Source organism: Suricata suricatta, chromosome 12 (assembly GCF_006229205.1).
Source record: "Suricata suricatta isolate VVHF042 chromosome 12, meerkat_22Aug2017_6uvM2_HiC, whole genome shotgun sequence".
In the NCBI taxonomy this organism is placed as follows: domain Eukaryota; kingdom Metazoa; phylum Chordata; class Mammalia; order Carnivora; family Herpestidae; genus Suricata; species Suricata suricatta.
This window is the reverse complement of record NC_043711.1, coordinates 41,969,353-41,991,592: the sequence shown is the minus strand read 5'-3', so window position 1 is coordinate 41,991,592 and position 22,240 is coordinate 41,969,353. Positions and strand designations below refer to the sequence as shown.

At 36.3% G+C, this 22,240-nt stretch overlaps 1 long non-coding RNA gene across 1 annotated transcript in view; it reads left to right on the top strand.

The window, feature by feature from the left end:
* Window positions 1-22,240, top strand: part of LOC115275302 — a 134,554-nt gene continuing 112,314 nt past the window's right edge. The window contains exons 1-3 of the long non-coding RNA XR_003901481.1: window positions 1-79; window positions 1,883-2,032; window positions 8,787-8,870. This is a non-coding gene — a long non-coding RNA (uncharacterized LOC115275302). The remainder of the gene's footprint in view (window positions 80-1,882; window positions 2,033-8,786; window positions 8,871-22,240) is intronic.

Sequence of the window (22,240 nt, the reverse complement as noted above, 5' to 3'; positions counted from 1 at the left end):
CTTAAAACTAAGAATTGGAAAGATGGCTCAGCTCCACACCATTCAGTTTTTGCTTTCACAGATGAACACTTAAAGCCAAGTAAGTATATCTAGGGTAGGTTTTTTTTTTTCCAAATGTAGTATAGAGATGGAATCCTGTGGCACAAAAGAAATAAAAGACAGAAGCAAGTCTATGTAAAACAGAAAACTGTAGAAGTGCTGTGAATAAGGCAGCAAGAGATAGATTCTATGGGCTGCTCTGCTCATTTACTCTTACCCTAACCCAGCCTCTCCCCACATCCACCCCCTCAGCAAAGTTTTCCTAACTTAAACCTTAAATCAAGATTCTTAGATTCTAGAGAGCATCAAAGACATTTATGGTATTTTATTCTGCTAATCATCCTACAATTATTTTGAATAGGTCTGTGGCTTATACAAATAATGACATGTGTTTTTTTCTAGTAAGGTTTTTTCCCCCATGACACAGCTACCTGTTTTGTCTACAAATCGTATTCAAGCCAGCCCCTTGCACACTATAGTTCTTGTCACAAAAGGTATCCTAGTGCTCCCTCCAGGCTTGAACCTACAGAAGAGGCAGCCCCTCAGGCCCTAGCACTGGGCTAATCATCTCTCATTCCCTAAAGGGTATTATCTATGTAGATATTATATTTAAAATATCTATATATACTTACTATAGAATAGAATCTATAGAATATAAATATAGATGTATATGTATTTTCTATGTATATAGATGTATATCTATATCTATATCTATCTATATATATATATCTTATATACACACACACATTAATTTGTGAAGTTTTCATGACTATTTTCAGTATAAGTTTGAGTTCTATGACTACAACTTCTGACTTGGCAAAAAATATTATCTTTTATGGATTCAAGAATTTAAAACTGTGATATTAGGAGGGGAGATTGTAATGACAACCAAATTGGTAGCTTAAAACAACAGAAATATATTGCCTCAGATTTCAGAACACTAGAGGTCTTAAGCCCTGTGTTAGAAGGACCATGCATGCTTCCTCATGCAGAGGTTTTGTTTTTTTGCCTCTTCCAGCTACCAGTCACTGGCCTGGCATTCAGCCTCCGTCCAGGCTCTGCCTCTATGATCACTTTGTTTACACATCTTCTGTCTGTGTATTTTTCTCTTACATCCATCTCAAACCTCCCTCTATATGTCTCTTATAAAATACTGGTCATTCGATTTAGAGTCTCCCCAGATAATTCACATAATCTCCTCAAGTCAAGATTTTCCACTTAATTTTATCTATAAAGTCCCTGTATCTAAGTAAGATTGTAATATTTTTTATTGTACTTAACTAATTTTTCACATGCTCAGCCTAATCAGATGGTTCTACTACTACCCCCGCCTCCTCCCAGCACATACCCAGTTTGAGGCCCCTGTCATCAGTAGTATTAGCGTTTTATGCTTTTCCATTGATGCAGTTAACAAAATTATAATGAAATATTTTTGTGATTATTTGATTAATCTCTGGATCACAATATTTCAGGACAAAGACTTTGTCCCTTACCCTGTTATTAGATCCCTGGCATTTAGCAGATTGCATGTCACATACTGTGAATTCAACAGACATTTCAGGAATTAATCAGTAGACAGAATGAATGGGTAAACTGAGAACAGGCGAACAGATGATTGATTGGCTGGAAGAAGTAAGTTCTAAACAGAGTGAGGACTAGGGAAGAGAGGTAGAGGAAGATTATCCTTTGACTTATGGCTTGAGTTGTGGTAAGTGGACAAGTCAAGAGATTGAGAAGGCCATAGTAGATTACATAGCTGAGAAAAATCTTACTAAATTTTATTATTCCAACATGAGGTTAGAGATCACATTTCTACGGTTTGTTCTCCTATTCTTTGTTTTAGGCATAATAAAAACAGTTTCTCATCCTCCTTTAATTCTGAAACACTGAGCGATCTCCTCATCTCTGAGATTCTCTGGGACCAAAAGGAACTGTGGCTGCATGAGGAAGATTGCCGGAATCCCCCGAATGGAGTGAAACACGAGGTTCTCAGGTATGTCCAAGTCTTGTGTCTTGGGTCTGTCCCCAGTATGATCAACACTGTCCAACTGAAGTCCTTTAAGTTCACAGGGCTTTGCAATTTTTATCATCTTGGTTGTGATGAACCATGAATAGAATGAATATTTTCATTTTTCTGCTGAGGATTCTAAAGCTCAGAGATTTAGTGCATGGAGCAAGTGTATTGAGTCTCAGACTTAAATTTACATACATGGCTCTCAATGTATGTGCTCTTCAAGTATTATTACATGTGTCACCCACTGTGTTTCCCTGTATCTTGTCTCATGATGTAATTGGCTGAACTACAAAAAATTACTGTTTTTATGGGTCAAAAGTGCCAAATTTGAGCAATTCTGCTAATAAAAACTAGACACCTATTGTAGGTCAAATATACCTCTCATATTTGAATGTAATAATGTGAAAAATTCCACATATTTTTATTTTAGTAAGAATAACAAAGAAACATTTTAAAAAGTCATGATGGTGAGAAAATGAGATGTATCTTACCATAATTAAGACTCATTATATGATCAGTTAGGCTGGACACCGCTCCCAAACTTGTGCTTCTCCATTGCTCTTTTAAAACTAATCTGGACCTATGCTACTTGATTTTTGAAACATAAATATGTTACTTATCACTTGGCATATTAGGGTATTTGTGAAATGATGCTCAAAGCTATTAGAAGAATTTGAAGTTAAATGCACAGAAAATATGTCAAATATCATAAACAGTTTAAGAATTAAAAACACCCAGAAAAGCGTATGCTTTGGAAAAGATGAATATGCAAAACTCTTATCTTGGAATTCAGTAATGTGACTCTGTGTGTGTGTGTGTGTGTGTGTGTGTGTGTGTGTGTGTGTGTGTTGTCCAAGATTTCATTATGGAAATCCTTCAGTCTACTGATCCTCAGAGATATGAAATGACCTTCCTGGATTAGTAATTCAGGATAGTTTTAAGGACTCTGAATAAAAGCAGAGTCCTCCAAAATATAAAAGTAAATAGAGGAGTGAATAAAATGACAATGTTAGGTGGCAATACAATCAATAAAGTAAATTCAAATGAAATGAAAACCAGTCTAATTATTTCACAGGGCTTTATACTAACCTATTTTCATATATTTACCAAGGCACTGAAACTAATGATATGATTATAAGGAACATGTATATTTCCTGTTATATTACCTAAAACATGTATAGTCCTGTTGAATCAAAATAGAAAGAATGATTTTCCCTCCTCCAATTAATATTATGAAATAGAAAACATGCCTTTGTTTTCTCTGATTGACAGCCCTAATTTTGGACATATATTCTAACTAATGGAATGAAAATTGCACTACATGAATCAATTACAGTTGTTCAATTGTCTGTTTTGTAAAGTGAGAACAGTTTAAATTTTATATGATTTCATTGTCTTCATGTGTCATGGTGTCTTAACTGACAACACTACCAGTGGTAAATTTGATTTTAATGAGCTTATCTGAATGCACACAGCCCTATCCAATTGCTCATTTTCTATCTATTGTTATTTATGGAAGAAATAGATCTTTATTAATATTCACATCTTGATACTTACTTTTGACACAAGAGTTTACTTGAAATTGAATAGCGTCTTCAAACAATGCCATATAGGTGATATCTTTGTGGTTCTAAACAAATGAATTGCAGTTCTGTCCCTCATGTGGTCTCTCCCCGTTCCTAAAAATAATGTAAAAAAAAAAAAAAGTAGAGTCGTTGTGTTGATTCAGTGACCAATAAGATAGATGCCTTAAATATTCCACTTCAGCCTTGTCCAAGTTCATGGACACTGGCATATTTTATATAGTGTTTTTAAGGAAACTAAAGAGAGTTGATAGCCTTTACTTCTTCGTATGTCTAGTTGCTGAAACCAACTGATATGAAGTGGACAAGCCCAAAGATAAATGCTACACAAATACTACTAGCCAATTTGCAGCTAATGGAATGAGAGTGTAAAGGCAGGCTTGGTCTTTACCTAAAGAGTCTCAAAATGCTATCTATACTGATGAAAGTTTTCCTGCAGTCAGAGAAGCAAGCCTTGAATGTTTTCACCATTATGACTTTCGTTTGCAGTTTTTTCTTTTACATTTTGAAATTTCCATTTTATGACTAATAAAGGATGGCTCTAATTATCCATAATGAAACAGGCCCTTTATAGAAAATGATGGAATTTTTCTGAATGATAATATTATGGAAAACTTTTTCTTGATGCTCTATATTTCAAAATTTACCACTGTGAGTGTGTTTTTATTTAGTAAAAATGGAGAAACAAAAAGTTATATCAGCTAGATAATGGAAATATTAAAATAAAAAAGAGAAAGAACAAGGGAGGGACGAAGGAGGAAAAAAAGAAGAGTAAAGAAAAAAAAAGTATTGAGAAATTTGTTGAGGGATTGTTGGTTTTTCATCTGGTAATTAGAGTTGTCCTACCACTAGCAGTGTGGATTTCAGCCATTTCACCTTTTTGGAACACTTTCCTCCTATCTAAATTGATGAGGTCAGATATGATGATCTCCAGGATCCTTGAAGCTCTAACATTATTAAGTTCATGTATTGATTGGTTCAACTTTCTGCTCTTTTGTTAAAGTTGACTCTTCTAATTTCTTGGATCATTCTAGTGACTACTTAGAGACTTCAGGGACAAACTCTACATTATATTTTTCTAAGTGCAACAATTGATGTTAGGAATTGATTTACATAACATTTCAGACCTAGGTAGAACCAAGTGTCGTTCCACTAATAATACATCACTCAGGGTCGCACAGATAAATATTGGCCGACATACACTCTCAATCCAAAATTCCTGTCACCCAGTGCTACTTCTATACTATGCTGCCCTTCTTTCGTAACAAGAAAACAAGAACTACCAAAATAATATTTCTACTTGCAAATATTGTTTCTCAAACTTGAACTTAATTCTGAAAATATTTTTCTTGCATGGTGCAAAAGGTTGAGCTACATTACCACTTTAAAAAATGAAATATAGGGGTGCCTGGGTGGCTCAGTTGGTTAAGCATCTCTGACATTGGCTCAGGTTATTATCTTGCAATTTGTGAGTTCAAGCCCTGTGCCAAGCTCTGTGCTGATAACTCAGATAGAGCTTTGACCTGCTTCGGATTCTCTCTCTCTCTCTCTCTCTCTCGCTCTCGCTCTCGCTCTCGCTCTCGCTCTCTCTCTCTGCCCCTCCCCAACTTATAATGTCTGTCTGTCTCTCTCTCAAAATAAATAAACATTAAAAAAATAAACAAAAAGAAATACAGTACTTGGGGACCTACTGATTTATAGTTCATTTTCAACATATAATCACATAATGTCTTCTAAAATTGTTTTGGAATCCATTCCTGTATGTGTATAATTTGCTGATGTACATAGGGAATTTTATTTTTCTTTATTCACAATAATACATATTTGCCACATTCTAAGTAAGCTGTTTTGTTGAATTTGACATAAGTGATAATCAGAAAACTCCACTGGCCACATGTGGTTTTCATAGTGCAGTACCTAAAATAAATAACTGAACAGATCATAACTAGGAAAAATATTTTCATGTAAATAGGAAACATTATTTATTTTTGAAAATTAGTATTCAGCACTAAAATGCTCATATGGAACTATAAAACTATAAACCATGATGGGCCAACAGTCAAGAAAATATTATCTAGATCACAATAATTTTTAAATGTCAATGGGTACACACATTTTTATATATTGCAGAATCCTCAATGCATAACAAAGTATCAGAACAATGTCTTTCCTCAGGATCTCTATCCCTTCCAGCAGTCATGCAGCATGAATTCATATAGAGAAACAGAATGCCTTTGAGAATTAACCATTGTAGAAATTACTTTCAAAAGTCTCTCTCATTAAATTTAATTTGTGTGTTATGTGACGAGCTGAAACTTTAAATGTGAGTGAAACACCTAAAACTTTAGACACAGTTTATGAATGTTTTTTCAAGTTAGTCTCATTTGCTTTTCTAAAGAATGACAGAAGATGAAATTCTAAAGGGAGTGGCTAAAATTCTTTAAAAAATCTTTATTCCCTCTGTCATTTTTAATTTGCTTCTCAGTGTAAGTAAGCATTCAAATGTAAACTAAAAAATAACTTTATTTCATATTGACTATTTTATTTATCTTGCAATCAAAACTCATGTTCTGCAAAACAAATTATTAGTTTAGGCAGTCACATTCACTTATTCATTCACCCATTTATTTACTCAATCATTTAACATATGTTTTCAAGCGTCCCCTCTGTGCCAGATATTGTCATGATAATAGTAAGATAAGAGTGAACAAAACAGTGAAATCCTCATTCTCAGGGAATTTACAATCTAGTGGAAGAAAAAACAAAATAAACAACAGTATCATGAGGTGATAAATTTTGTCAATAAAAATGAAGCAGGACTAGAGTAGAGAGTGATTGAGTGAGAATGCCATTTTTCATAGGGAGGCAAAAGAAGCCTTTTCCAATATGAGGACATTTGAAAAGGGCCCTATATAAGATGAAGGAACAAGTTATAACAAGCCTATGAATATTATCTGTAAAATGCTACTAATCAACATAATTGATTATGTCTGTGAAACCTCAAAATTAGTAAACAATTATTTTTTTGCAGATCAAGTGAAGAATAGATTGGTGGTTCTAAGATATTATACATTGGAAAATGAAATTGGGGCGCCTGGGTGGCTCAGTGGGTTAAACTTTTGCCTCTTGATTGCAACTCAGGTCCTGATCTCAGGGATGTGAGATGGAGCCTTGTGTCTTGCTCCATGTTGGGCTTTGTGTTGGCTCTGAACTGAGCCTGGAGCCTGTTTAAGATTCCGTCTGTCTCTCTGTCTCTCTGTCTGTCTGTCTCTCTCTCTCTCTGCCCCTCTTGCCCTTGTGCACATGTGTTCGCACGCTCTCTCTCTCTCTCAAAAAAAAAAAGAAATCAAACACTTAAATATATTTCAATTCCTTGATTATTTCATATTTTCACCAAATCCAGTTAACTCAAGATATAATAAAAAATAGAAAGAAGGTCATTTGTACCAAATTCAGGGAACCAAGTTTTGTTATTGGGATGAATGAATGAATGAATGAATGAGTGAGTTTGACTAGAGTTAAAGAGATAGAAGGGCCCATCAGAGATCATCTAGACATGAAATTCCTCAGTAACAATGGTCATGACATTTTTTAAACATATTCCGTAACCACACACTTAGAGGGTAGCCTGCTCATTTTTTTGACAGCTCCGTTAATTAAAACGATGGTCCTTATATTAAACTGAAAAAAGTGGGGTGAATGTCTGCTTTTTGGGTTCATAGAGATGTAATTCTGGTGGCCTGGGCTAAGTACTTGTCTTTAGGCTGCTGAGATTCCTAAATCTAACTTTTGTCATTAGTATTCAGGGTCTCCTTGGGAAGCAGTATGGGTAATTTGAGAAATAGGCTATTTGCCAAGTTAAGCTGAAGCTCTCATTTGCCTCTGGTTTATATTCCATTTCCTCCTCAATAGGTCAATCCCAACTGTCCTCATTATGTGTCAAATAGCTTTTGATGCCAATGACATCAGGGCGAAAATGTTGATAGTTCAACCTAGTACACTTAAAAAGGACATTTTTTACCTTGTTTTTTTCTTACCCTCTTGATCCCAATCCTGAAAGGTCTAGTGCCATTTTGCTCATTCATAATCATAATGTCTCTTTCATTCACCTTACAGTAACCACACAGGTGCTTTGCAATGATGAGCCCTAGTATAGATTTTTAAATTAATGTCATTAGGCTTCATTTTACTTCATCAACAAGTGAGGAGTTGATATATATGATAAGATCTTTTAGGAGACTAATGCTTTGCCCCCCAAATTATTTTTATAAATGCCAATAATTATTATAGATTCCATTTTAAAATGTAGCTCATAAATAATTTCCTTCCTCCTTAATGCGTGGTGATTTATTTGTAATGTAACGATTGGAGACACTTATGGAGCTACTCTACCTCTGGACTCCTATACTGTTTAATCCAGTCCTGCTGTCTTTTTCTGTTTTGGAGTGCCTGGAAAGAGAGTGAGTTCCCCATCTCTGGAGGTATTTTACTGTACTTGGATAAATCACAGTAAAAGAAACAAAAGCATGAGATAGAAGATTGAACCCAGTGACATTTAAAATCATTCATCACCTTAAGATGATAATATATTCTAATGTCAATATACCATAATGTTTTACTGGGATGGGCAGCAAATAAGAGTTGCCAGATTTACATGGGCTACATGACAACCCTTTGACCCCTCAAAGACCTATTTATGTTTGAGCCTATTTTACTTCTTTGTTCTAAATTTGTTGCAGTTGTTTGAGACTCCCAGAACCAAATCTGTCTGCAGGTAAACAAACTGAGGGACTCTAAGAGCTCACTTTTCTATGCCAGCATGAATCTTCATAATCATAATATTTTTCATTCGTGATAGGCACAGTTATAAGGAGTTATATTTATTGATTCCCCTGGCAAATAATCATTCATGTTATTGATTTTGTGACTCATGTGTTCCAACCATTATCCTTGGGAAAATGAACGGCATGGATAGCTATCTGTCAACCCTAAAACATGGAGGTTTTGATCTGTAAAATAGCAGCTAACACATCCTAAAGTAATTACCAGTGTTAGTACTCCTTCAGGTAGAAACTCTTAGAAACTAATCTGAAAGACAAATGAGTAATGAGATCTTTTTGCATAAATACAAATTGTATTGTGTGTTGCAGTCTCCATGAAGTGTGGCAATTTACAGCTTTGTTTTCAAGAAAGATCACAGAAAGCAATGAGCCAGACATTGTTTCCAAAAAATGGTAAGTAAGCGTTGTTTCCACTTTGATTTTCCATGGTAATGAGTAACATAACTTTTAATCATGGATTTTCTAGCCAGTCATATTGACAGGCGTATCCTCTTTGTGTTCAGTTCTGCAAAGCAGAATATAGGCTGTCCCATATGCTAACAAGGGATCTTATTATGAACAAGATCAAAATACAAAAAGAGAGAGATAACCAAATTCTGGAATAAATGTGATATATTTGTGGTGTAAATCTCTTTGATCTGAGAGCCTATAAAGCAGGGAGCAAGATGTGTGGGAAAGCAGAAGTGATGGTCTATGTAGTTATATGCTTTAGAATATGTTAAGAGGTATGTAGGAACATTCATCTGGTCACTAATCCCACTTACCTCTGCCCTCCTTGAAATTATAATTCTCTTTACCAAGTGATTTATGTTTTCAATAATGTCTCTCTATAAATAATGGGATAATACAACCCAGAAGTCAGTTTATCCCTAGTGAACCACTGAGAAACCATTAATGACATTATATTCCAATATCAGTGTTTTATAATTATATGAAGCTGAGGTCTGCCAATAGGCTCCATCTATCTGCAAAAAAGAAAAGTAAAATGAGGCCCACTTAAAAGTGACCAAATAAAAGATGCCACAATTAAAGAGAAGAGATTTCTGTTCTACATTATGTTGCAGAGCTTCAAAGGAAGTTTCTGGGAGCAATTTACCAGGGATTGCACTTTTGTTTGGGGCCTGAGACATGGCTTTGGTAGTGAATGTTAGCAAGAACAAGGAAGATGGGAGGTGTGACTAGGTTTCAAGCATAGACTGGGTGACACTCTCCATTTTCGAGCAAATTGTTTAGTGATGATGGGACAGAAAAAAATGGGAAGAGTTGGAAAACAAAACTTTCTGGTGATATTTTCCTCTTTTCATGAGGCTTAGATTGCTTTTTCTTCTTAACTGTATCATTATCCTACATCTGTTGATCTAGTAATTTAAGCGTAAAATCTGGTCTAAACAGAAACTTCTCTCAGCTTTCAGTTATGGAAGTCTTTGTGTATGTACAATCTTCCTAAGAAGGAGAGAAATGTAAGAAGAGGAAATAGGAAAGTATATTCAATAATGAGTAGAAGTAATCCATTGTGATGTTACTGATTATACTAACGTCTTCTAAACCTTTCTCACCTTATTTTGTTTGGGAGGAAGAATTCATTGAAAACAGTAGGTGTTACCAGTAGACATATAGTTAAAAGGCAAAAACAGAATAACGTTTAGTTACAGCACTTTCCAGTCACCGGCCCTTAGCTGAATACTGGATATGGTTGCATACTTGTGTGGTTGGAGGCAAGTTATCAAAATTCTCTGTGTCTCAACTTCCTTATTTGTAAAATGGTGATAAGTAGCATGTTTTGCAAAAACCGAGTGAGATGCATAAAGCACTTTATGAAGTGCTCGTATTTTTTAAATTCTTGATCCGTGTTAGCTGCCAGTAGTTACGGTAGTAGCAGCACTACTTGCTAGTGGTAACAACAGTTAAAGGAGGAGGAGGGAAAAGTAGGGGTGTTTCATGCAAGAGATAGTAAAGTGCTTCAATGTTGCATTTTTAGGATCCAGTAGTAAAGATGGAATAATCCAGCTAAAAATACATAGGGAGGTGACAAATATGTGGTTGGGCTAAATGCTCCAGAGTGCCCTGAGTCATGGAAGGGAATGCCACATAACAGACTGTCATGGAGCAGCCGGTACTCCAGGCAAAGTAGAGCCATGAGTACATTCCACCAATGGCCAGTCAACTCACTAGGTACAGAGGCTGCTCCTCTGTAAATGGTAGGACAGAGAGTATAATTTTCATGACAGATTGGACCACAAGCACGCATAATATATGAAAATTGAAGATGCTTATTTAATGGTGTTTACTGTCATCCAACAAAATAAATAAAAATGCTAGACTCTTTCTCTATAATCCACTGTTTGGTTTTCAAATATTATTACTCTCTTTTCAACCGACAATGAACAGAGGAATTGACTTGGCTGACTTTTCGTTGCAGACTCCACAATCTTTCATATTTTTCTCTTTTTTTTTCTTTAACAAATGTCCATACCACTTTTGATGACCTCTGCCATATTAAGTGTACTGTGTTTTTTTGTTTGTTTGTTTCTGAACCAAAAATTTACTATCAGCAAAATGTGCTTAGCTTTAACTTCATCTATCTTGTGTCAGTGAATATAGAAAGTGGTGCTGTTAACTGGGTTAGATGCTTCCACACTAAGTCAAAATGTATCTGCTTCCCCTTTAAAGAAATAGAAATGACATCCATTACTTGGAGGAAAAGGCTTGGTAAAGTAGAAAGGTGAGATAAAGCTGCACTTGCTTAGTTACTTATTCAGGATACATATGGGGATAGAGTCAAATAGACAAGCACCTTTCTCATTTATATTGTTGCGTAAGAGAAAGATGCAAAATTCAAGGTAGTAGAAGAAAAATAAAAGAGGGGGCTGGGGACATATTAATCTGTCACTGAAAAAATAAATATTCCATCTTGAGAGTGATTCATTTAACCTCATTTAAAAGGTTGAAGATGGGGGTGGTTTTGGGGAGATATGCTGAGTGACTATTATGTCCAGGGCACATTGCATTTCAAGAGTAATTGCTTATTTGAACTACCAAGAAAAAATAACAGCTAAATCCATGTATCAAAAATCACCATGGTTTTCTTACTATACTTTCTGTTAAACAAAGCTCGGCTTCATATAACCATGTGTAGATCCATTTTAGACCACTTCCCCCCCAGTGACAATACTCACTCTCTGAACGTCCAGTTTGAGGGAAGTCATTATCTTCCATTTTGCCTAGCTCATGCTTTTAGTGTGCTCTTTTTATTAGTTTCCTGAAGCTGCTTTAACAAATTACCAGAAACTTAGTGATTTAAAATAAAAATAAAATTACTTCCATAGTTTGGGAAGTCAGAGTCTGCACTGCACATCTAGGTGTTGGGTGGGCTTCACTCCTTTTGGGAAGGTCTAGAGTAAAATCTATTTCTTTTCTAGAAACCACCTGCATGCATTACTTAGCGCATAACTCCCTTCCAGCTCAACAGAGGCTGAGTACGAGTTATTTCATGTCACATAATTCTCAGTTTCTTCTACCCCTCTTTTCCACACTCAGCAACTATTATCATCACATTCAGTCCCTCTAGAAAATCCAGGATAATCGCCCCATCTTATGGTCAACTGATTAGCAACCTTAAGTGCATCTGCAATACAAATTCCTATCCATGTAACACAGCGTATTCACAGGCGACAGGGATTGGGCATGGACATGGAGCCATTATTCTGCTTACGGCACTTCCAGATGTTAAGTTTCATGTTTCTCCCAGTTAAATTTCATCCAGTACTGCTTATTGTATCCCCGAAGCCACACAGAATAAAATAAACCTAACTCATCTCTTACAAGGCACTCTTTGGAATGTGTGAAGATAGCTATCATGCCTCGCCCAATTCTGTAAGCTTGTAGTTATTTTAATCACTTCATGGGGTTGTTTTACATCTGCTTGCTGTCCAAAAAAAAAAAAAAAAGCAGAAATAAGTAACACTTACTGAGCAGTAACATGTATTTTCTCATTTAATTATTACAAGAACCTGATAAATTAGGTTCCCTTTTTGTCCACATTTTACAAATTCCTCGCCGATCAAGGGTGTTGATATCAATTACCCCAAATTACAAAAAGAGCAAAAAGTGGAAATACAGCTTGAGTCAAGTCAGTGTGACTGTAGTAGAAACTATTCATTTAACCATATGCTCTAGTAAAGGACAAATCCTAATTTGATGATGTTTCTCTTAAATCATGGTCCCCCAAATTGACTGTCATGTCTTTGATGTTTTCCTTCCAACATCTGAAACTATTTTGTCCTACTAATAGGCCAAAGCCATTCATTGTTTAACAGCAGAAATACAGAAATGGATATTTCATCTGACCAAAAAGTATTTTGGCTAGGAGAAATAATATTATAATTTCCTGTGCTGCCAAGGCTGTTCACAGAATGGGCAAAGAGGAAAGGAAATATATCTAAAAACAAATTCTGCATTTACTTTGAGTATGTTAGGTATCTTTCTAACAACAATCTTATGCAAATTGTTTTTATTATATCGTTTTAAATGTGGAATATGTTTAACATGTACCAGACTGCAAAACCTTATTGAAGAGTCAAATTTAATATAAATACTAGATTTTAAAATGTTAATAGTACAATTAATTATTGTCAAAACTCATTTGCACTTAGAAGCAATTCATCCTGACTAGCTCTGCTCAGTTTCTCAAGAGGAAAAATAGAACACATATATTCTATTCTTATTGCTGATATGTCTTGAGTATAGGTTCGTAGGCTGTCACAGACCTCAAATTAAGAAGGAGGTTTGCCTTCTGGTTTTTCTTTCTTTAACAGAAAGAGGATTGTGGGAATTTTTGTTTTCTTTGAGGTATTCTGGGAAAATTAAATGGAGGCAATAAGGGGGTGGTGCTAACCGTATGATTTATATCTAGACATATAAAAATTAAAAGGAAACAGAAATAGGTCTCTGATAGAGAAGCTCTAAAACAAGCAAAGACTTGAATTTAAGCTAGGAAAGACAGAATTCAAGGAAAAGAAGCAAATGACCTCCTAAGTTTATTTCAAGTCTTTGCCCCTAGTGGCACCTAAACCCTCTTGTTTTTCACTTATTCATACATTTAATATCTATATTGAGTGCATACTGTGCTCCAGTCAGTATGTAGGTACTGGAAATTTTCTTAAAACATCAAAAAATTCTGCCCTGTTGAAGGGTATATTCAAATGAGTAGACAGAGAAAATAAATATGTAAAATCTGTTTTATAATATATTGGGTGGTAGTAAATGTTAAGGAGGAAAAGGAAGCCAGGAAAAAGGGAAAGGGACTGTCAGGTTCAACCTAGAAAGGCTTTCACAAGAAGATGGCATTTGAGCAAAGACCGGAAGGGAACGAGAGAGCAAATCCTGTGAATAAGTGGGCAGAGAGAACAGCAAGTGCAGATGCCATTGTGTGGGTGGGCGCTGGAGGTCCTTCTGGAAGATTCGTGGTTTATATTCAAATTTCGAGAGTTTAGGGAGGAAAGAAGGAAAACCAGTGAAGAACAAGAAGCACATGCATTCCACTTTGAGTCTCAAGAATGAGGGGTACAGAAAGAAATAAAGACACTACTTGATACGGCTCGGGGGAGACAGCACCCCGGGACACAGCTAGCCAGGCTCACTTTGAGTATAAGGGGATCAAAAAGCAAGCTTTCTGAAAGGCATTAGAGATACAGGAGACTTTGCTAAGGATTGATCTTAAAGTTTCGGAAGTGAGGAATGTGCGGAAGATATGGTCAGAAAGTGGGATGTGCAAAGCAGCATGGAGATTGGAGGAAAAGAGATAGGACACAATGTGGGAGTGCTGTTTCTTTCTGTGAGTGACATCCGTGAGGAGAAGGGTGGATCGCCATGATTATCTCAGAGCAGAGAGTGAGGGGGAAGGCAGAGGGGGAAGGTGGGAAACTTGTCAAGATCTGCAGGGTCTGGAGCTCCTTCCTGACTGTGCTGCTGGAAGTGTGGGGTCTCATCACTCTCACTTCATGTGCTCTTGACGCAGCCCTTTGTTAGAAACTGCTGATTTTATGGTTTAGGAAATTACTCATTGCAGTCATGCTTGCTCTTATAACCAAAGGGAATTTGTAAATTATAATGGGTTGGGCATCAACAGTAAAGTGGCTTAGTTACACTGTGAAAGATCTTCCTCCTTCACAAAAGTTGAATCTTTCATAAAGAATCTCTAATGCATTTCATGGCCCACCATATCTAGGATAAGGTGAAACTAGGATGGGAAACAGTGAACGGCAAGCAAACGAGTCTCAAGCAAAGGTAAGATTCAGCAACGGTATATGGCAAATTCACTGCAAACTATCAGGAGAAGAGAACTTAGGCATTAACACAAAGGTAAAACTGAGACTCCTATGTAAGTTCAGGAGGTAATTAAGTTATTTGGTTTAGATTTTCATCAAGAAACATGATCAGGGTACTCAGATGGCTTAGTCCGTTAAGCATCCAAATCAGTATTGGCTCAGGTCATGATCTCTTGGTCTGTGAGATAGAACTGGGTGTGGGCTTTGCACTGACAGTATGGAGCCTGCCTGGGATTCTCTCTTTCCCCCTCTCTCTCTCTAAATAAATAAATATTTTTAAAAAAGAAGCATGATCATTGTTGCCAAGGTAACCACTAAAGAATAAACATATAACATATAATTTCTAAATAATTCAGGGGGAGCGGTAAATGGAAAAATGAAAATTGCAAACTTTTAAAAAGTTTATTTATTTACTTTTGAGAGAGAGGTGGAGAGGAGAACACGGGCCGGGGATGGGAAGACAGAGAATCCCAAGCAGTGTCTGTGCTGCCAGTGCAGGGCCTAGTGCACGGTTCAGTATCATGAACTGTGAGATCATCACCAAAGTCAAGAGTCAGATGCTTAACTGACTGAGCTACCGAGATGCCCCAAATGCAAGCCATCATTTAATAATTTTTTTAAATAAATACCAAAAGAGGTATATTAAACATGTCTTTATTTTCTATATTTCTGATGTTTTGAGGACTATGGCCTTGCTGTCTCTGGAGGGGCTGCTTCTCTCAGAATCAGCTAATTCCTAGAAATAGTGAACAATTCACCCGTAAACATGCTTTTCACATGCAAAACAACCAGTCTAGTGCCCACATCCCAACCACTTCCATGAGTGGTTCATTCTGGACCACTATCATCTCCTCTAATAATCCCAGGATCAGATCCAGATAAATAGTGACAGCCTCTGTATATCAAAGCCTGAGGAAATTATTCTGATTGGTCAGTCCTAAACCTAGAGAAATTAAAGATTGAGAAAAAAATATTCTTTTGAAAATGCTTATTTATTTTGAAAGAGAGAGCACAAATGGGGGAGAGACAGAGAGAGAGGAAGAGAGAGAATTCCAAGCAGACCCCACACTGTCCGTGCAGATCCCAACACAGGGCTCACACTTATCACGTGTGTGGTCATGACCTGAGCCAAAATCAAGAGATGAATGCTCAACTGACTGAACCATCCAGGTGTCCCTGAGAGATTGAGGAAAAGTCTTATGAGAACTCAGGGAAATTAGCTTACCTATACAGAAGCAAGAATAAAAATCAAATGTGACTACTTCTCAAAAACCATGCAAGAAATAAGAGAATGAACTGAAACATTTAAGGTGTTGAGGGCAGGAAAAAAATAAACACAACAAAAAAAATCTACCAACCTAGAATTGTGTATCCAGTGAAATTATCCTAAAATGGGAAAGAGAAATAGACTGTTTCAGACAAGCAAACATTGTGGGAAGTTATTGCAAGTAGACCTCCCTTGCAAAAAATGTTATAAGAAGTTTTTCAGAGAGAATGTAAATGATAAAGATAAAAAATTTGGATCTATATAAAGAAAGGGAGAAGACTAGAGAAGAAATAAGCCAATGTAAAATAAAATTTCTTGGGTTTTTTTTCTTTTATTTATTTATAGTTATTTTAAGTTTTTATTTTAGCCACCTTTTAACCACCTGCTCATTATGACAAATACACTCTTTAATCCCCATCACCAATTTCACCCATCCCTCTAGCCTTCCCCTCTGATAACCATCAGTTTATTCTCTGTAGTTGAGTCTGTTTTTTGGTGTCTTCTGCCTCTCTCTAAAGTAATTATTGACAGATATGTATTTATTAACATTTTATTACTTGTTTTGTGAGTGTTTCTAAAGATTTTGTTTGATCTTTTCTTTGTCTTCCTCTCTTTCATGGTTTGCAGTTTTCTTTAGAGGTATACTTGGATACTTTTCTCTTTATTCTTTGCATATCTATTAGTGGTTTTTGATTTGGGGTTTTAAGCAAACCTGTGTGAACATAGGTTCATTGATCGTAATAAATGTGCTACTCTCTTGGGGACTGTTGATGGTAGGGCACACTGTGCATGTGTGGGGACAGGATGACATGACATGAGACCTCCCTGTACTTCCTCTTTTCTGTGAATCTAAAAATGCTCTAAAAATTGCCCATTTTTAAAAAAAAATATTGATTTATTCTGAGAGAGAGAGTATGGATGTGAGTAGGGGCAGGAAAGAGAGAACAAGAGAGAGAGAGAATCCTAAGCAGGCTCCATGCCCAGTGCAGAGCCAAACATGGGGCTCTATTCCATGAACCATGAGTTCATGACATGAGCCACAATCAAGATTTGGACACTCAACCAACTGAGTCATGCAGGCACTCTGAAAAATAGTCTGTTTTTAAAAAAAATCTTGTATAAGGTTTAATCAACTGCTACCAACTTTTTCATATGTTTATATATGTCAGGGTGTATTTGTTACAGTTTTTTAAATATCAAAAGTAAGAAATATATGAAGAAATCAAATAAAAGAGTCCAAAAGAATTGAGTTTTGGGGTTGAGCAAAAACCATTTTAATAATATGATGACATTAACATATTAATCTCATGTTTAGAGTTTATGAAGGTGATCTCATTTGCCTTATTTTATTAATACTGTCTGTGAGGTTCATGGGTAATCAAATGTTTTTATTATTTTATAGTAAGAAAACTGAGTAACTTGCCCAAAGTTGCAAAAATAGTAAGGAGTATATTTTTTTAAAAATCTCTGATATGTCCATTACTCTTACATGCTAGATAGTAGAAAAAGACCTGTTCTAAAAGTAAAAGATTACAGTCATTCCTTAGGTAATTTTGATACTGCAGAAAATTATTTGTACAAAATAGTCCATCATTTAAAAAAATCCCTCACTTAAAGGATTACTAGTGAGAATATAGTTAAATCTATAATCCACAATACAAAATGATTATTTGAAAGCTCTTGGTAGGAAAAGAATAATCATGTTATAAAATTAAGCTTGAATTTAATTTTGATGTCATATAATGAGAGTGAAATGTTAGCACAAAGAGAATTTAACAATGAGCTAAGAACTGAAATTTCACAGTCCAATTCCTTAATTTGCCATCTGACATTCATTATATGCCTCAGTTTCTACTCTGTAAAATGACAAGGTTGAGACTAAGTGATCCAAAGCACTAAAATTCTCTGATCCTGTGGTCATCTGGCACTATATTTTAAAGCACATATGCCTCCTGTAAAGTGAAATAAAGTGAATAAGCACACATAAATGATTACAATGACTAAATTTACTGAGAGCTAAAAGTCAAAGCATATTAGCCTTACATATGAAAAACTCGCCTAATGAATCAAACTTGAAAGATCTGTCAGTGTGTAGTTGTTTGACAGAGAACAAGAACTGTGAAATTGCTGATTTTATCCTAATGATTTCTTGTTCCATGGGTCACACACAGGAAAAAGGGTGGTCAGGAAGTTTCTCATTAATACACTATCAGCTTGTAAAAGAAAAAAAAAGAGTATCTTTTGACATTGCAGTGAACTGTCGTAGTCTTAATGAGTATTACTGCTAAAGCACCCATGCAGATTAGCATTTTCTCTTATGCTTTAGCTTGAAAGAAATTAAATTTGGTCTAAATGAATTAAAACAGTGGACCTAAGGGACTTCTGATCATTTCTGTGTCTCAATTACTTTACCTTCAGTCAGATTTTCTTGAAAATGATAATTTGCTTTGAAACTCTGCTCTTCTGGCTGGATATGTCTCTGTACTTTATTATGTAGTTGAGGAAGCTGTCGACTGTGAATTCCAAGTGTGATGCCCACTATGAAACATTGTACTTTCATGGGGATAATTTCAGAATCAGATTTATCCTCAGCGTAGATATCTAGACCATTACTAAATAAAGTTGCAATTATTTTAGGTCTGATGAGTAGTGTTGTAGTTTTAGGGAAACCTAGGAGTCGCTGGGAGTTGTCCAAAAATAATATACTGTATAAGACAGTGCTTACTTAAGTACAGTAAGAATGTCAGTTCAGATAAGAGTGAAATCATATATTTCATATGGTTATGTTCCAAAACATGTTCTACAAATGTGAAAACATATGCACAGCAGAACATTTATCAAAACACATGTCAGGCTTCATGATTATGGTAAACTTTTGTGATATTGGACAGAGGTTGCCAACCAAATTAGTGAACACATGTAAAAGAAGATAATGTAAAACTAGTGTTTCTCAGTTTTAGCAGTATTGACATTTGGGCCAGGTATTTTGTTCTAAGGGGCTGACCTGTGCAATATAGGGTGTTCGGCAGCTTCCCTGACCTCTACATGACAGTAGCACCATCACACCAAAGTTGTGAAAAACAAAAATGTCTCTAGACATTGCCAAATGTCCCAAGGTGGACAAATTCTTTCCCAGGTGAAAATTACTGGCATAAACAAATATTCCAGAGAAATTAAGTAATCAAGTAGGAGGAGGTTTCTTGCATTTTATGTTTCATTTACCCAGTGAGGTATGGCTAGTCTGACACTGGTGGTGTCAATATCAGTAATGACTAAGAAAGAGTGAATTAGAATGTACTGGTATATTTGTGCCTGTTGTTGCTTCTTATAAGCCCTAACATTATAAATGAGAGTGGTGGTTTTATTTATTTTGAATTTGCTTTTGTTTTGACACCACCTATAAAAAGCATTGGGAAAGATTTAGAATTTCAGACCAGTAACTCACTTGCATGCCTAACTGATTGGTGCAATATATAAGATAGAGTGGTTCATTGCACACTTAAGGAAGCATAACCTACATTGGAGGGGGGCAGGAGGAAAACATGTCACATTGTTACTCTAAGGATAAATAGTATAAATCTTTCCTAACTAGGGTTAGCCAGGAGGAAAAATAGATGTGTAGACCAAAGGAAGAGATAGCTGTCAATTACTGAGTTTTATAAGCCCTTGGCAATGTATTAAACCCTCATACCTTCACAAAACACTATTTCCCACCACTCTTGACACTAAATGTTAGAAGGCAGGCATCTTCATAGATGCCCACCTATGTAACAGGAAAAAAAACAAACAAAGAAAAGGGATAGCTTATTAATTTTGTGGGTGGAGAATTGTTTGCAGGGGAATTTAAACTGTGTCTAGACTTGTTTCACATTTTAACAAAGCTTCTCACATAATAATTGATTTAAAAGAATATATGCAAAGTGGAATATTCAAGTTTGCAGATGATACTTAGCTCATCTGAAGTAGTTACAAGCTGATGATGATAAGTTGTGTAAAGAACTCATAAAGATATCACAGAGAGCTCAGAAACAGGCTACATGTCTCCATTACTACAGTTGAGTGTTATATTTCAGAGGAAATATAAATAATTTTTGTGAAGTAATATTAAATTAGTAGTTTTAACTCTAGAGAAGAGCTAGAAATAAATTATTTAAATTGAAATTATTAGATGAATGATTCTGAGGACAGACATTAAAATGATACTTTGATAGAATAAAATATAGATAATAATAGCAATACCAAAGCAATAATCAAAGACAGTGTTCTCCTTACTTCCAAATAAATTGTAGTAAATCAGAACATTCAAGTGTATATTTGTTATAACTGCCCCTCAAAGAAAACATAACGATAGTTTCAGTGATTTTGCATCTCACAATAAATATGATCAATTAAAGAGTCACATTTAAGAATAGGCTGCAAGAAAGAATTATTTCCATCTGCACAAATGATATAGTGCAGTTTATATAGTTTCCATATACACTCATGGAAAGTGTGATTAAGATAGATACGGACTTTTCAACAAAGCCAAAGCAAAAGAACTAAGCAAGAAGAAGAGTTAAGATGGTAGGGGGACCCTGGATTTTCCTGTCTCTCAAACACAGTTGTATTGAGGTCAGATCAGGTGGAAAACCCAGGAAATTGGTGGAGTGGCAGAGGGTCTCCAAAGTTGGAGGGAGACACTGTGGAGGTGCAAGGTGTGTGGAAGTGAGTTGTAGGATCAAAAAATACCTGTGCCGCAGAGGAAAGAACACTTTCTATGGAGAGCCAAAAGGAAGAGAGGGTTTTCATTTTTTTAATATTTTTACATTATAGTACTTGTTTTGCTTGTTGGTGGTGTTTGCTTATTTAATACATTCCGTCAAGGACAGAAAAAAAAAAAGAGTGTTACATTGGTTTGCACAAGAAGAAGACCTGTCTGAACCACGGACTGGGGAGTGAGAAGCACTGAGTGTCTCAAGTATTTTTGTTGTTGTTGTTTTGTTTTGTTTATACAAAGAGCTTTTGGAGCTGGAACTCTGAGGGTCTGAAAGTGAGCTCCTTTCTCTGGAGCTGAGCTGTGGCGCACACTCCCGAGGAGGAGGGAACTGACCCCGAAGTGCATAGCGTGGTTTAGGGATATCTGGGATGCATTGGGACAGAACATGCCCCTTCCTGGAGTGCTTTTGAGAGATGGCATATTGCATCCCCAGGAACAAATAACCTTGCAGGTACCAGCAAAAGGCCTTTCATCAGCAGGGGACAGAGGTGCACCCACAGGAAATGTAATCTTGCTGCTTTTAACGGTGCAACATAATAGATTCCCTGCACTGTGCAGGCATTTTTCAGGGACACAGGTCTTTAGACACAGCCTAGAGAGGCTCTACTGTGGAGAAAGGATTGGGCCCACACAGTGCCAGATCCTTTAAAACTTTGAATTTTGAATTCCAGCTCATTGCCAAAGGAAAAAACTCAGTAGAGTTATGGCACATGAAGAGTTGACTCTCCTCACACAGCAGCGGGTGTGAGATCCTGGTCTGGGGACAACAGATTGGGGTAGTGCCATCTTTCTCCAACACCCACACCTTGGGACTTAAGCGAGCAACACAGCAGCCCCCAGTGGAGGAAGGACCCAATTACACCAAGACCTGCTGCCTCCTGGTGCCTGGCAAGTACTTATTTACTGGAGCAAGACCGACTCAGAACAAATACACCAGGCATCTCTTCCAGAAGACCAGCACAGCCAGCACCCCTGATACCCACCTGTCCACCGAAAAATAGAAAACTTTAAAATGACACCTGAATTCTGGTGGAAAAAGGACCCGGCTTAATTTTTTTTTTCTTAAAAAAATTTTTTTTTTCCAGTTGGAACCAAGTTTATAGTTGTTTGTTTGTGTTTCTTTTTTATTTCCTTTTCTCTTGTTTTCAGATCAGGCTTCTTTATTTTTCTATTTTTCTTTCTTTTTTGGAATCAGCCTTCTAGTTTTTGATTCTCTGGTGGTGGTGGTGTTGTTCCCTTCCTTTTTTGGGAGATCAGGGGTTTTTTTCCCTTTATCCCAGGCTTGCTTTAATAAACAAACAAAACACACATGGTTAAAGGTCCAAACACTCCCCACTGCAGGCAAGGAGGAGCTCTGCAGAGGACTGACCAGTGAGAAAGGGCAGCTAAAACACAACCGCAGAGTGCACACAAC